Here is a 13,306-nt window from a genome sequence, read left to right on the forward strand (position 1 = left end):
ATGATATTTACCAAGAGATTCACTTGTAACTTCAAAGCTTAAGTTAAAGTCATTTTGGCAGCCTTCCAACTGAAAACTTACTATATACAATGAAAAACTCCATAAGGGTGGAAAATCATTAAACAAAAATAGCATCTCTTGGTTCATACTGTATCTGTAAGACAAGTCAGAAAATATTTCCCTATACCAGGCTCATAAAATAATCTTTCAGGCAACCATATTTATAGAAACAAAATGACTCAAATCAATGTTCTTAAGTGTTGTAGATCTTTAAAATGATAAAGTAGTATTTACCTGCATACATTCCTATGTTCCCCTCTCCACAAAGCTGTGAGAAGTACCAAGTCAGGTGATTTTTGCATAGGTGAAATAAAATAAGTTCAGAAACAATTAAAAAAAAGTTATTTCATTTGTATTCATACATGTTCTATTGTTTGGAAGAAAATTTAAAAAAATGAAGACATACTCATAACTTTGAACTAATTGTGTTTGATACAGATGACTGTAGTGTGATATATATGTAGTCCTGTTTCCGATTTATTCTCCAATTATGCCAGCTAGCTTCTATTCAAATCATACTTTAAATCATTCATCAAAAATAACTTCACAAGAGAAATTGGTCAAGATGGTGGAGAAGGTAAATGAGGTACTTAGCTCCTCTCACCACCACATCAAAATTACAACTAAACTACAGAACAACCATCATTGAGAATCCCCTGAAGTCTACCTGAACCATACTGAAGTCCTAACATACAGAAGAAGCCACCTTGAGACTGGTAGGAGGGGCAGAGATATGGGATGGGATGGTCACACACCCACGTGTGACCATTAAAAATGGGAGGGATATCTCGGTTGTGGAAATTCTCCCCATCCTCACCAGTGGAATGGAGGATCCCAGCCGCATACCAGGCTCCCCAACACAGGATTCCAGTAACGGGGAGAGAAGTCCCCATAACCTCTGGTTGGGAAAAACAGCAGAGATTGTAGCTGAATGGGATGAGGGTGGCTGCATTCCCAGGCACTCCTCTTAAGGACCCATGTATGTACTTAGTTATTAATGAATTCACTCGCTCTGAGCTCCAGCACTAGGGCAGCAGCTCCAAAGGCACCAGGGACATACAGGGAAGAACTGAGTTGTCTGGCTTCAGATCGAGGGCTGGAGGGGCCGCTTTCTCCCAGACTAATGGAGTTGCTGGTAGAAGTCACTGTTTCTTTATTGAGCCCTACCCTTCCAGGTGTGCAGATGCAGGTGGCCACTATATCTGAGTCTCTATCAACCTTGTTAACACCTTTCAATCACCTAGTTTCACTGAGACCATGCCCCACCCAACTTTTGGGACCACACAAGATGCTTGCAGTGGATTTTCCCTATAAGTAGCCTGCCTTGTCTCATGCTGGGAACTTTCCTAAAATTTCTCAAAGTTCACAAAACCTAAACAAGCAACATCTGGCTTCAGCATGTCCCATACCTCTGGCTGACAGGCCTACAGTTCGCAGCTTAGCCTCTCAAGGCACCTCCAAGCACAGCATGGGTGGCGGCCATCTGAAGATTGCTTTGTGGCTCATGTCAGATGGTCCCTGGAAGGGCACAAGCTGCAGATGAACTTGGCCTGCAGTGGGCCCCCTCCCAGGAGGCCCACAGGTTGACACATCTGGTAGCCAACTTCAGACCCAGCTGGACTATCTATCATCCAACCACTTCTGGGGATGACATACCCAAAGGGCAGACTGGGCAGGCACCAGAGCCCTGCTAAAAATAATCCTGCTCTGTGGGGTCAGCCTTTGCACAATAGCTCTTCCACTGTAGTCATGGCCAGTCCTCACAACCAATGAGCTTGAGGATCAATCTCTCCTACTGACTGCAAACAACAATCAAAGTCAACTACAACTGGAGGGCAAACATAACCCACACAAGGGACACACCTGGAGTACTGAGCACACGTGAACAGTAAGACTGCACCACTGAACCCCACTGTATACTTACTACATAAGGCCACTCTACTAAGACCAGGATATGTAGAAGCCCTATCTAATACATAAAACAAACACAGGGAGGCAGCCAAAATGAGGAGACAAATAAATATGTCCCAAATAAAAGAACAGAACAAAGCTCTATAAAAAGAACTAAATAAAACGGACACAAGCAATCTACCAGGCACAGAGTTCAAAACATTGGTTATAAGGATGCTCAGTGATCGCAAGGAGAACTTCAACAGAGATGGGAAAGATACAAAATGGAGATAGAAAACATAAAAAAGAACAGTCAGAAATAAAGAATACAATAACTGAAATGAAGGATACTTGAGAAGGAATCAACAGTAGATTAGATGAAATAGAGGATCAAGTCAGCTATTTATAAGATAAGGTAGCAGAAAACACCCAATCAGCAAAGCAAAAAGAAAAAAAAAGAATCCAAAGAGATGAGGATAGTTTAAGGAGCCTCTGGGACAGCACGAAGTATACCAACATTCACATCAGAGGCATACCAGCGGCAGAAAAGAAAGAGCAAGGAATTGAACATGTATTTGAAGAAATAATGACAGAAAAGTTCCCTAACCTGGCAAAGCAAACAAATATACAAGCCCAAGAAATGCAGAGAGTCCCAAACAAGTGAACCCAAAGAGGCCCACACCAAGACACAGCATAATTAAAATGCCAAAACTTAGACACAAAGAGAGAATCTGATAAGCAAAAGAAAAGCAGTTAGTTACCTACAAGGGAGCTCCCATAAGACTGTCAGCTATCTCAACAGCAACTTTGCAGACCAGAAGGGATTGACAGAAAATATTCAAAGTTATGAAAAGCAAGGACCTACAACCAAGATTAGCCCACAAACTTATCATTTATAATCAAAGGACAGATAAAGAGCATCCCATACAAGAAAAAGCTAAAGTAATTCACTAACACCAAACCAGAATTACAAGGAATCTTAGAGGGACATTTTTAAGATGAAAAAATAAATAAATAAAAAATATGAATAATAAAATGGCAATAACTACATATGTATCAACAATTACTTTAAATGTAAATGGATTAAATTCTTCAATCAAAAGATAAGGTGGCTGAATGGATGAAAAAACAAGACCCTTATGTATGCTGCTTACAAGCAACTTACTTCAGATCAAAAGACGCATGCAGACTGACAGCAAAGGGATGGGGAAAAGATAGTTCATGAAAAGAAGGAGAAGGAAAAGGAGGAGGAGGAGGAGGAGGAGGAGGAGGAGGAGGAGGAGGAGGAGGAGGAGAAGAAGAAGAAGAAGAAGAAGAAGAAGAAGAAGAAGAAGAAGAAGAAGAAGAAGAAGAAGGAACTGGGGTAGCGATACTTATACCAGACAAAATAAGCATTAAAAGAAATGCTATAACAAGAGACAAAGAAAAAACTAGTAATCTCACTTCTGGGTATTTATCCAAAGAAACTTAAAACACTACTTCGAGGGGACATGTGCATCGATATGTTCATTGCAGCATTTTTTTTTTTTTTTTTTTTTTTTTTTACAATGGACAAGAAGTGGAGGCAGTCTGGGTGTCCGTCAATGGATAAATGGATAAAGAAGAAAAGGTACATATATAAAATTGAATATTGCTTGGTCATGGAAGAGAATGAATCCTCACCATCTGGACCTGGAGGGTATTGTGCTGAGTAGAATATCAGACAGAGAAAAATAGATACAATGTGATTTTACTTATATGTGGAATCTAAAGAACAAAATAAACAAACAAAGAAACAAAACAGAAACAAACTCATAGATACAGAGACATTTTTATGGTTGCCTGATGGGAGGGTGTTGGGGATGGGTAAAACATAGGAAGGGATTAAGAAGTACAAATTGGTTGTTACACAGTAGTTGTGGGGATATAGGATATAGCATATGAAATATAGTCAATAATATGGCAATAACTATGTATAGTTGGGTACTAGACTACTCAGGGGATCACTTCTTAAATTATATAAATGTGTAACCGCTATGCTGTACAGCTAAAATTAATACAAAATAATATTGAATGTCAAGTGTAATTGAAAAATTAAAATGGGGGGAAAAGGTGAAGGAGAATTAGAGGTTCAAGTTTCCATGTATAAAACAAATAAGTCATGGGGATGTAATGTACAGCATAGGAACTATATGTAGTCCATAATATTGTGATAGCATGGTACAGTGTGAGATGGTTGCTAGACTTATCATGGTAATCACTTCTTTAGGTATGCAAATGTTGAATAACTATTGTGCACACCTGAAACTAATATAATCTTTTATGTTTGCTATATTTTAATAAAAATCTTAAAAACAGAATCTGAAAGTAAAAATATGTTTAACTATGTGATTTAAGTATACACGCAACCTTACTAAGTAATTGAGCTGAAAAGAGGCTGTATACCTTCCACATTAGCAAAGTAGAAAATATAAAATATACAATAGCAAACAACAGAAAACTCAGAAATAACAAACAAGAATAAAAGGAGCAGAAAACAGAAAGCATATAACAGAAACAAAACTAAAAATAATTGATATGATAATAAGTGTTAATGCAAAACATTAACATAATGCCTAAAAAGAATTCTCAGATTGGGTCAAATAAATTAAATCTAGCTCTGTATAAGAACAAACAACTTCATGATGTAAGTAACTAATCAGAACATCTCTGCTTTATATTAAATTTCCATTTTTTCTTTTTATGTATTCTTTTTTTCTAACTTTTTATTTTGACATTTTTAAAACTTATAGAATAATGCAAAAATAGTACAGATATTTCTTGGATAACCTTCCCTATATATCCTATATTTTTAATACTTTACCCACATTTTTACCCTTCTCTATTTAAATATAGATAGATAGATAAGTAGATGCAGAATATTTTACTGAACTAGTTCAAAGTAGGTGGCAGGTATAGTATGATCTCTTTTCCCATAATACTTCAATGTTTATTTCCAAAAAACAGGGCAATCCTTGTCATAATTGCAATAGTTATTTAAATTAGGAAATTGATCTCTTTTGGTATATTCTTAATTCATTTTTTTTTTTCAAATAGTATATCTCTTCTAGGAGTATTTATCTGTTACCCATTTTAAATTCAGAATACAGACAGACCTCAGATTTCATTGAGGCATAAACTTCTCCATTTGAAGCAATTTATTTCAGCTTTTTAAAGATTAATTTACAGCTTCATCAGGAAATTAAATAACTTAAAGAATAAATTAATTACTTTATTTATAAAACTAATTATCATGGCACAAAATTATCGAAGGCTTGCTATGTTTGAGGTACCTTGTATTTTGCATATCTTTATTATTTAACTACAAAAATACATAATACTTAACAAGTGCTTACCATGCTTTAAGCACTATGTTAAGCACATTATAAGGATTATCATATCTAATAATAAAGTGGCAAATACTTAAGAATCTTTACCTATGTTTCAGGTACATGATGAAGTGCTTTACATATAATACTCATTTAATCCTTTCAACATTACGATGAGGATATTATTATTCCTATTTTACAGATGCAGAAACTCAGACCACAAAAAAATTAAGTCTTCAAGGGGAATTATTATGTCTATTTGAAGGAGGGAGACTCTGAAACTTGAATAAATGTTATTACCCGTATTAGTTTCCTAGGGCTGCTATGACAAATTAGTTACCACAAACGGGGAGACTTAAAACAGCAAATTTATTCTCTCCCAGTTCTGGAGGTTTGAGGTCTGAAATCAAGTTCTTTGCAGGCCCCTACTCTGCTCTTTCTGAAAGCTCTAGGGGAGAATCTATTTTATACCTTTCCCTTAGTTTTTGGTATTGCTGGCAATCCTTTGTGTTTCTTAGCTTGTAGATGCATCACTCCAATCCCTGCCTCCATCATCCCATGGCATTCTTCTCCCTGTCACATTGGATTAAGGACCACCTAATGACCTCATTTTACCTCTGCAGGGACCCTATTTCCAAATAAGGTGATGTGCAGAGGTATCAGAGGTTCCAACGTCAACTACTTTTTTAGAGGACACATTTCAACTCACAGCATTACTCAAGTCCATTCAGTTCATTAATAGGACTACAAGGGTTTGAATATAGGCGTGTATCTGACTGCAAAGCCCATGCTTTTATCCATTCTGTTCCATGCAGCATATAAGACTTGAGTCACCTTCAGTTCTTTCACTTACCTAAATTATTCATGACCATGACAATCATCAAAATAATCTAATTTTTTACAAATAATAAATACATAATTTAGATACTAATTGAAAATGCAGATATAACTGTTTTTATAAAAACAATTTTAAAATTTAACTCTTTTGAACTTTAAACGTGAGATTTTTAAAAAACTAAATAGACTTTTATAATAAAAACTCATTTGTTTATGCTGCTACCAATACAAATATATCATTCTTAAAGAACATTTCTACCAAAAAACTGGTTGTCTCTGCTTATTAAAATCATTTTTATGTTCTTTAATAAAATGCTATGCTTTTATTTATACAGTGTTTGTACTTTCTTTTAAATTGTATTAAAAACTATATTCTATTAATTTTAAATTTAATATTTTCTTATATCTTTTCTGTACTTATATAAGTATAAAACTTTGTTTTAATACTTCTTTCCACATAATATCTTACAGCTAGTCATTATTACCACATATAAAAAAACTTCACTGTGTATTTTGTATTTGTGTATCTGACTGTACGCACCTAGCAATTATATTTAATTTTTAAGTACCATTTATATTGCTCTATAATGCAAAAAATTAATATTATTTGATTAATTGATTTCTCTAATTTGGGGCATTACGTTTATTTTTATAGGTCCATTAGAAATATCTATAATATGGAGGAAAGCTTTAACTAAATAGCTAAATCTACAGCATTTACCTTATTTCAGCTTCAGCATGTACACTACAGACATGCATTACCTTTTGCCTTGCAAAATCATCTTAGCTGGTTTCCAGCATGTTTTCTTCCAATGTAATACATCTTACATACCAAGGGCAGAAGAATTCTGGTAAAGCTCAAATATGGTCTAGTCCTCTATTCTCATCATCATTCTGTGCTTTATCTTTGCCTGTAGAAATACTGTTAGTGAATTGCCTTGAACAAAGGAATAACAAACTAAACACAACTATAGCAAAATAATATTTCAAAGAAAGGAGCAAGCAAGTAGAATATTTTGAGTAATATGAAAATGGTGAGAATGAATCAAGCGCCATGAATTAGAGACATTATTTCAAATGTGGATAATCACTTATTTTACTAATTTTAACTTCATTTTGTTAGAATATTTCCATCTATTTTAACAAGTGAGAATTGCTCTATAATTTTCTTTTCTTGCCCTGGGCCAATTTCCCTTTTTAATTCTATACTAGCTTAGATAGATAGATGATAGATTAGATGGATAGATGAGATAGATATTTTGTTTATTTTATTACCTTGTTTAGTCTTGCTAGACATTCATTTTATTAGTTTTTCAAAAAACCAACTTTTAATTCATATGTATTTTTTAGTTCTGTTTCCTATTTCTTATGCTTAAACTATCCTCTACATTTCTCATTTCAGCTACCATGATACTATTGGCAATGATCATAGTTCTTCCTTTAAAACCAAGATTGAAGTATCATTTGTCATTATCAGACTTTGTAGTCACACATGTCATGCCCATCACTTTTATCTGTGTGACCTTAAGCAACTTTCTTAAAGTCTTTGGGCCTAGACTCCTTGTGTTAAGATAGATAATTCAAATAACTATTTTATAGAGTGACTTTAACAATTAAAATAATAATTTAAAATGCTTAGGACAATGCTGACACTTACTAAGACTTCTCATAGATAATGGTGGTGGTGATGATGATGATGATATTAATAATATGATGTTGTACCTATTTAAACCAGGCAAAACATTGTGGGTCTTTTTCTTACTATTGAGTTATCTAGATTGATATTTAAATAATCCAGTCTATGTGGTTTCCATGAATATATATGTATAAGAGCTTATGAGAAAAATAAGATTTTATCTACAGATAAATTTATTTTATTTAGTTTAAATGTTCTACTTGACCTATTTTAGGCAATTAATTCTTCACATGTATTTCCAAATAAATCTTAGGATTATGAGGTAATGTCTAAAAAGAACTATGCATTCTTTGGAAGACATACAAGGTCAGTGTCCAAATTATGTCAGGAATTATGTTTGTGTTTATAAACTAGAAAGATGCCTTTTATACCTCAAAGGACATGAGTAGCCAAAAATTCACTACTCACTATTTAAAGAGCAATAGTTATAAGGGAAGATGAGTGGGCAAAGACACAGGGACTGATGAAATGAAGGGAAAATGGGACCTAATAAAAAAGAGTGAAAGTAGGAAATGCCAAAATGAAGCAGATTTGAAGAAACAAAACAATGAGATTGGGTCGTCTTAATTAGTAGCTGAATATGGCATAATGTTCATCACTCTATCCTTGAAACACTTTCCTAACTTAGCTTCAAGGCGAGATTTTTTTTTTTTTTTTTTTGGCCTGGTTGTCTTCTTCCCATTTATAGCTATGCTATTTTGGCTTTGTTGCTGTCTCCTCTTCATCTCTCTGATCTCTAAATGTGAGTGTGCAGCATTCAGTTATTGACTTTCTTTTCTATCTACAACCTTCCGCTAATGATCTCATATAGATTCATGGCTTTAAAGATGATCTCCATGCTAATAATTCCCAAATGTATTTCTATAGCTTTAACCTCTCCCCTGGAATCTAGACCCGTATACCAACTGTCTATTTGGCCTCTCTATTTGAATGTATAAGATATATCTCAAATTTAACATTTCCAAAACTGAGCTATGGACAGCTTCACCCCCACCCTGGCCCTGGTCTTTTGCAAATCTCCTCTCATTGTCTTTGACATTTCAATACGTGACCAATCCATTTTTGCCCCTTTTGCTCAGGCTCAGAAGCTTCTACTAATTCCTGGTTCCTCTTTTCTATCATTCTCCACTTCCAATCTGCCAACATATGGTATCAACTCTATCTTCAAGATCTATCCAAAATCTGAGCACTTCCTAATGCCAGCAATTCTACCTCCCTCAATTTATAACAGCTTCCTAACTGGATTGCCTGTCAGCCGTCAAATAGTGGTGTGGTTGGCAGAAGCTAGCTTGCGTTGGGCATTTCTGAGTACATGTCATTAGTATCTTATAATACATCTCTAGCAGAGCCAGTACCACACCAAGAACTGTTATTCAAAAGATGTTTAATTCTCCCTTGCAGAGGCTACAGTCTTGCTCTAGAACCCTAAGGGACTGCATTATAATTTTCCCATTAAGTTTTACATAAACTCTATGTAACATCTTTTCTCCCTCACAGATATACCTAAGACCACAGGGTCTGTCAGATTAAATGGTCAAAGCATTAGTGTCACTTATACCAACATGAAAATGTAGGGCTGCTCCAGAGCCTTTTCTACTCTGTGTATCACTCAGAGTTTGCAGCCTTTCATGTCACTCTGTATAATGACCAGAGCAGTCCTCTAGATGTGGCCCACCAAGCATGACACTTTTTTTTCATGGTAAAAGGTGTGAGATTCATTAATTGTCCTTTATCTGAAAAGCATTTCCTGGGATTCCACAGACTATCAAGTCCTTTAAAAACTCTATCAATGTGGTAGTATCTTAACTTTTTATAGAATTTATAGCTCACCCTCTGAACTTCATAGATCTTCTCAAGGGCTCCAACATATTTGCCATTTGTTGCTTGTCTGATTTGATTAATATAATGTCACCAATATAGTGGATAAATGGGATGCTCTGCTGCCTGTAGAACCAATATTCAATATCCAATGTCCACATATATAGCTCTATATGTTTCCCTATGAATTCTGCCATTACATATTTTCTAGGTCTTACAGTTCTTTCATGGTATTGCCTCTTTCCTTCCTTAGGAAGCGCACAACATCTCTGGACTTGTTATATGATGACTTAATCTACGTGTTGGCCTAGTGGTCAGGAAAAAAACGGAGGAAGTTCCCAAGAGTCCAAGAGTTGTCTTGCGTAGGCAACCAAGGGTCTTTGAGAAAGAATGAAGCACTGACCTTAACCAGAAAGAGGGATTTACTTGGGCAGGCTTAGAGAACTCAGTGGATTTTGAAGAATTATGATTTTCAAGGCATCAATCACAAATGTCCTCCTCATTTATAGTTACATGGTTAATTTGTACTGTAAATTCACGCACCATCAGTGATAGGGTCCTTATTCCCAGGAGAGCAGATAATTTAGCTATAAATTAGTCTAATCCTAGTCTGTTCCTTCTCGTATTTCTCCAGAATGCAAACTCTGAGATGGAAAATATTTTGCAAGAATTTTTATTAAGAAGTGCTCTGTGGTGAAGGCAAGAAAGGAGGAATTGACAACTTGCAAATATCAGTTATATCATACTCAGAATATGACTTCAGTCCACTCCACAAGGGACTCTGAAGCTGAATGGCATGTTAGAGTTGTCCTGAGGCTAGGAAAGGGGGCTGGGTATTTGTACTCCCAACTCAATGTGTCACTGGACACAGGTTGCCTGGGTGAAGGTTGGCATGACTTTGGACAAGGCACACCTCTTTATTAAATGCAATCCTTAAGTAAGTCAATAGCTGGGAGCAGATCAGGACACATCCACAACCATCCCCAAATTTGGAATCAGTATGTAGATGTATTTCTTCTTTACTGAACATAATTTTTGATTAATCTGGACATTTTACTGGGTCAGGTGAGTCTGTACCTGGATAAGTATCAACTATCTTTAAGATAAATATAAGTCATTAACTTGCAGAGTTGGAAGGGACTGAGAAATTATCTAGTAAAACTTTGAACGCTATTGATAGCATTATCAACACATCTCTGGATTGCATTGTTGGAATACTGATTTCCAGTTTCAGTAGTTCTGATCATTTTGAAAAATTTCCCCTCTTGTTGAGCAGACTCTGTTTCCCTGTCACTTTTACCTTTTCTTCTACTTCTGATGTGAAGAATCACATTCATAGATCAAATTCTAATGGAAATGCTTCAAGCACATAAAGATCTATTAAATTGTGCCCACACACCCCCATCCACTGACTCCAACACACTCTTTCTGTGGCATAGTTTTAATGCCATTGTGTCTAGTCACTATCTTGTAGCTTCACCCCCATATGTCAATTTCTCCAACTGTCATTTTCAGAACTTAATACCGTGCTCCAAAGCATGACCCACACAGAGCATAAGACCTTCCAATTTTTAAGACACTGTACTCTTATCAGGATACTTTCAGATCTTATTAACTCTTTCAGCAACTAGAGGGGACATTTTACTCAGTGCTTGAAAACTTCGACACTATTATTATAATTAAAATACGAAAAGCAATGTGCTATTTAATTAATTGATATGGACTTTTCTATTATTTTTTTCCTTTTCTCATCTTCCAAAAAATTATGAGTGCGATATCATTCTATACCATTTATAAGAGAAAAATAAGTGCAAACAGAAATGAAAAAGAAAACAAAGAGAAATAAAGAATAGTTAAGAACATGCCCATGAGTGATGAGTGAAATAATCTATGAAGTACCCAGTTATTATACTGGACAAAAAATTGTATTTTTAAAAAATTAATTTTCTGAGGAAAAAAATTTATCAAAGATCACAGGAGAGGAAATGAATAAAGAAAGTCAAAACCTAAATTTTAGTTATCTTACACAAGTGGTTTTGTGGCTGATAAAGTTATATGATCATAGTTGGAAATTCTGTAATTTTTTAAATGGATTATAAAGTTAATTTTAAGCATCATGTTATAAACAAGATCCATTCTTTTCTTTTAAAATATCCAATAATACTTTACCCCCTCCCCACCCTTTATATCTACAAAGGATTCTATATTATATCTGCTTGAAGCACAGAGGTTTCGAGACAACTCTATATAACATCTTGCTGAGTTGCCAAAAATGTGCAGTGATCCTGAACCTTATGTCCTTGAAACAAAAGAGTGGTTCAGTGACTTACAGTTTATTACCTGGCTTAATAGAAGACTTTATTATCTCTCTTTTTCTAACATATTTTCCTACTATCTCAACAAATATCCCCAATGTTGAAGAGGAATGCAAAGACAGCCAAGTTTGGTGTTGCAAGAAGTTATAATCTACTAATGAATGGCAAATTTTACAGGATCTAGAAAGCCAGACCAGTTTAACAGATGTTGACAGAAGTTAATCATGTTCCATTTCCCCAGGAATGGTAGAATCTGTGCGAGAGTAATTTAGGATTATGGACTGTAGGACTTAAATTATTTATTAAGAAGATTTTAGTAGTAAATGCTGAGAAGAGGAAGAAAGGCACACTTTGATGGGGAGAAAATCCTTATTTAAGACCTTGGCAACAGCATCACTGTGAAACTGCTATATTGTTTTTATTGTTGTTTAATGCTCAATTATTTAAAACACTTAAATGAGAGTTCAAATGCCACCATTATATACTAGTGAGACATTGACTGTATGTTTTTAAATGGTTAAAATTGGAATTTATATTTTAAGCATATGGCTATATTTGTGGAGCTTCCCTACAATCACTGCAATGCTGACTTTCTCAATTGATCTTCAGCTGTCAATGAAAAATCATTTCACAGATACAATTAAGTGTCACAATAGCACTGACTGGCAGGTAATAACACACAAAGTTTGAATTATTAATAATGATTTGTGGGGGTAATTTTTGTGTTCTGCAGATGTATGTTAGTTAATTCACTGAAGTCTCAAGTGGTTGACAGAATGGCTACCATGCAGAGATCTAGTAAAACCAAGGAATGGAAACTTGCCTTGACCATGAATAGAGCTGGAATTTCAGGCCACTCATTTCTAAAATGTTTCTTATAGGATTTAAGTAATTAAATACAATACAACTGTAGCAGCGAGATATACTTTCTATTTCATACTACCACCAATTAGGTAGCCATAAGCTAACTTTTTAAACTATTCCTCTCTCTCTCTCTCTTTCTCTCCTCTCTCTCTCTCTCTCTCTCTCTCTCTCTCCCTCCATATATATATATATATATATATATATATATATATATATATATATTATATTATATTATATAATATATTATATATGTTATATATTTATATATCAAAATAGATTCAGAAGATTTATCTCCTAACCACAAGAAATTTCAATTTAATGCTAATATAATCCAAATAAATTAATGTAAAGAGAAGCGTCTATGAGTATATTAAAAAATAAAATTATTGACTTCACTTATGATCAAAATGGATTAATAGAGGCCAGATTTACCCTTCTACTGGAAATAACAAAAAATATATGAAATAATAATTTTCAAG

The sequence above is a fragment of the Rhinolophus sinicus genome, linkage group LG01 (assembly GCF_036562045.2).
Source record: "Rhinolophus sinicus isolate RSC01 linkage group LG01, ASM3656204v1, whole genome shotgun sequence".
In the NCBI taxonomy this organism is placed as follows: domain Eukaryota; kingdom Metazoa; phylum Chordata; class Mammalia; order Chiroptera; family Rhinolophidae; genus Rhinolophus; species Rhinolophus sinicus.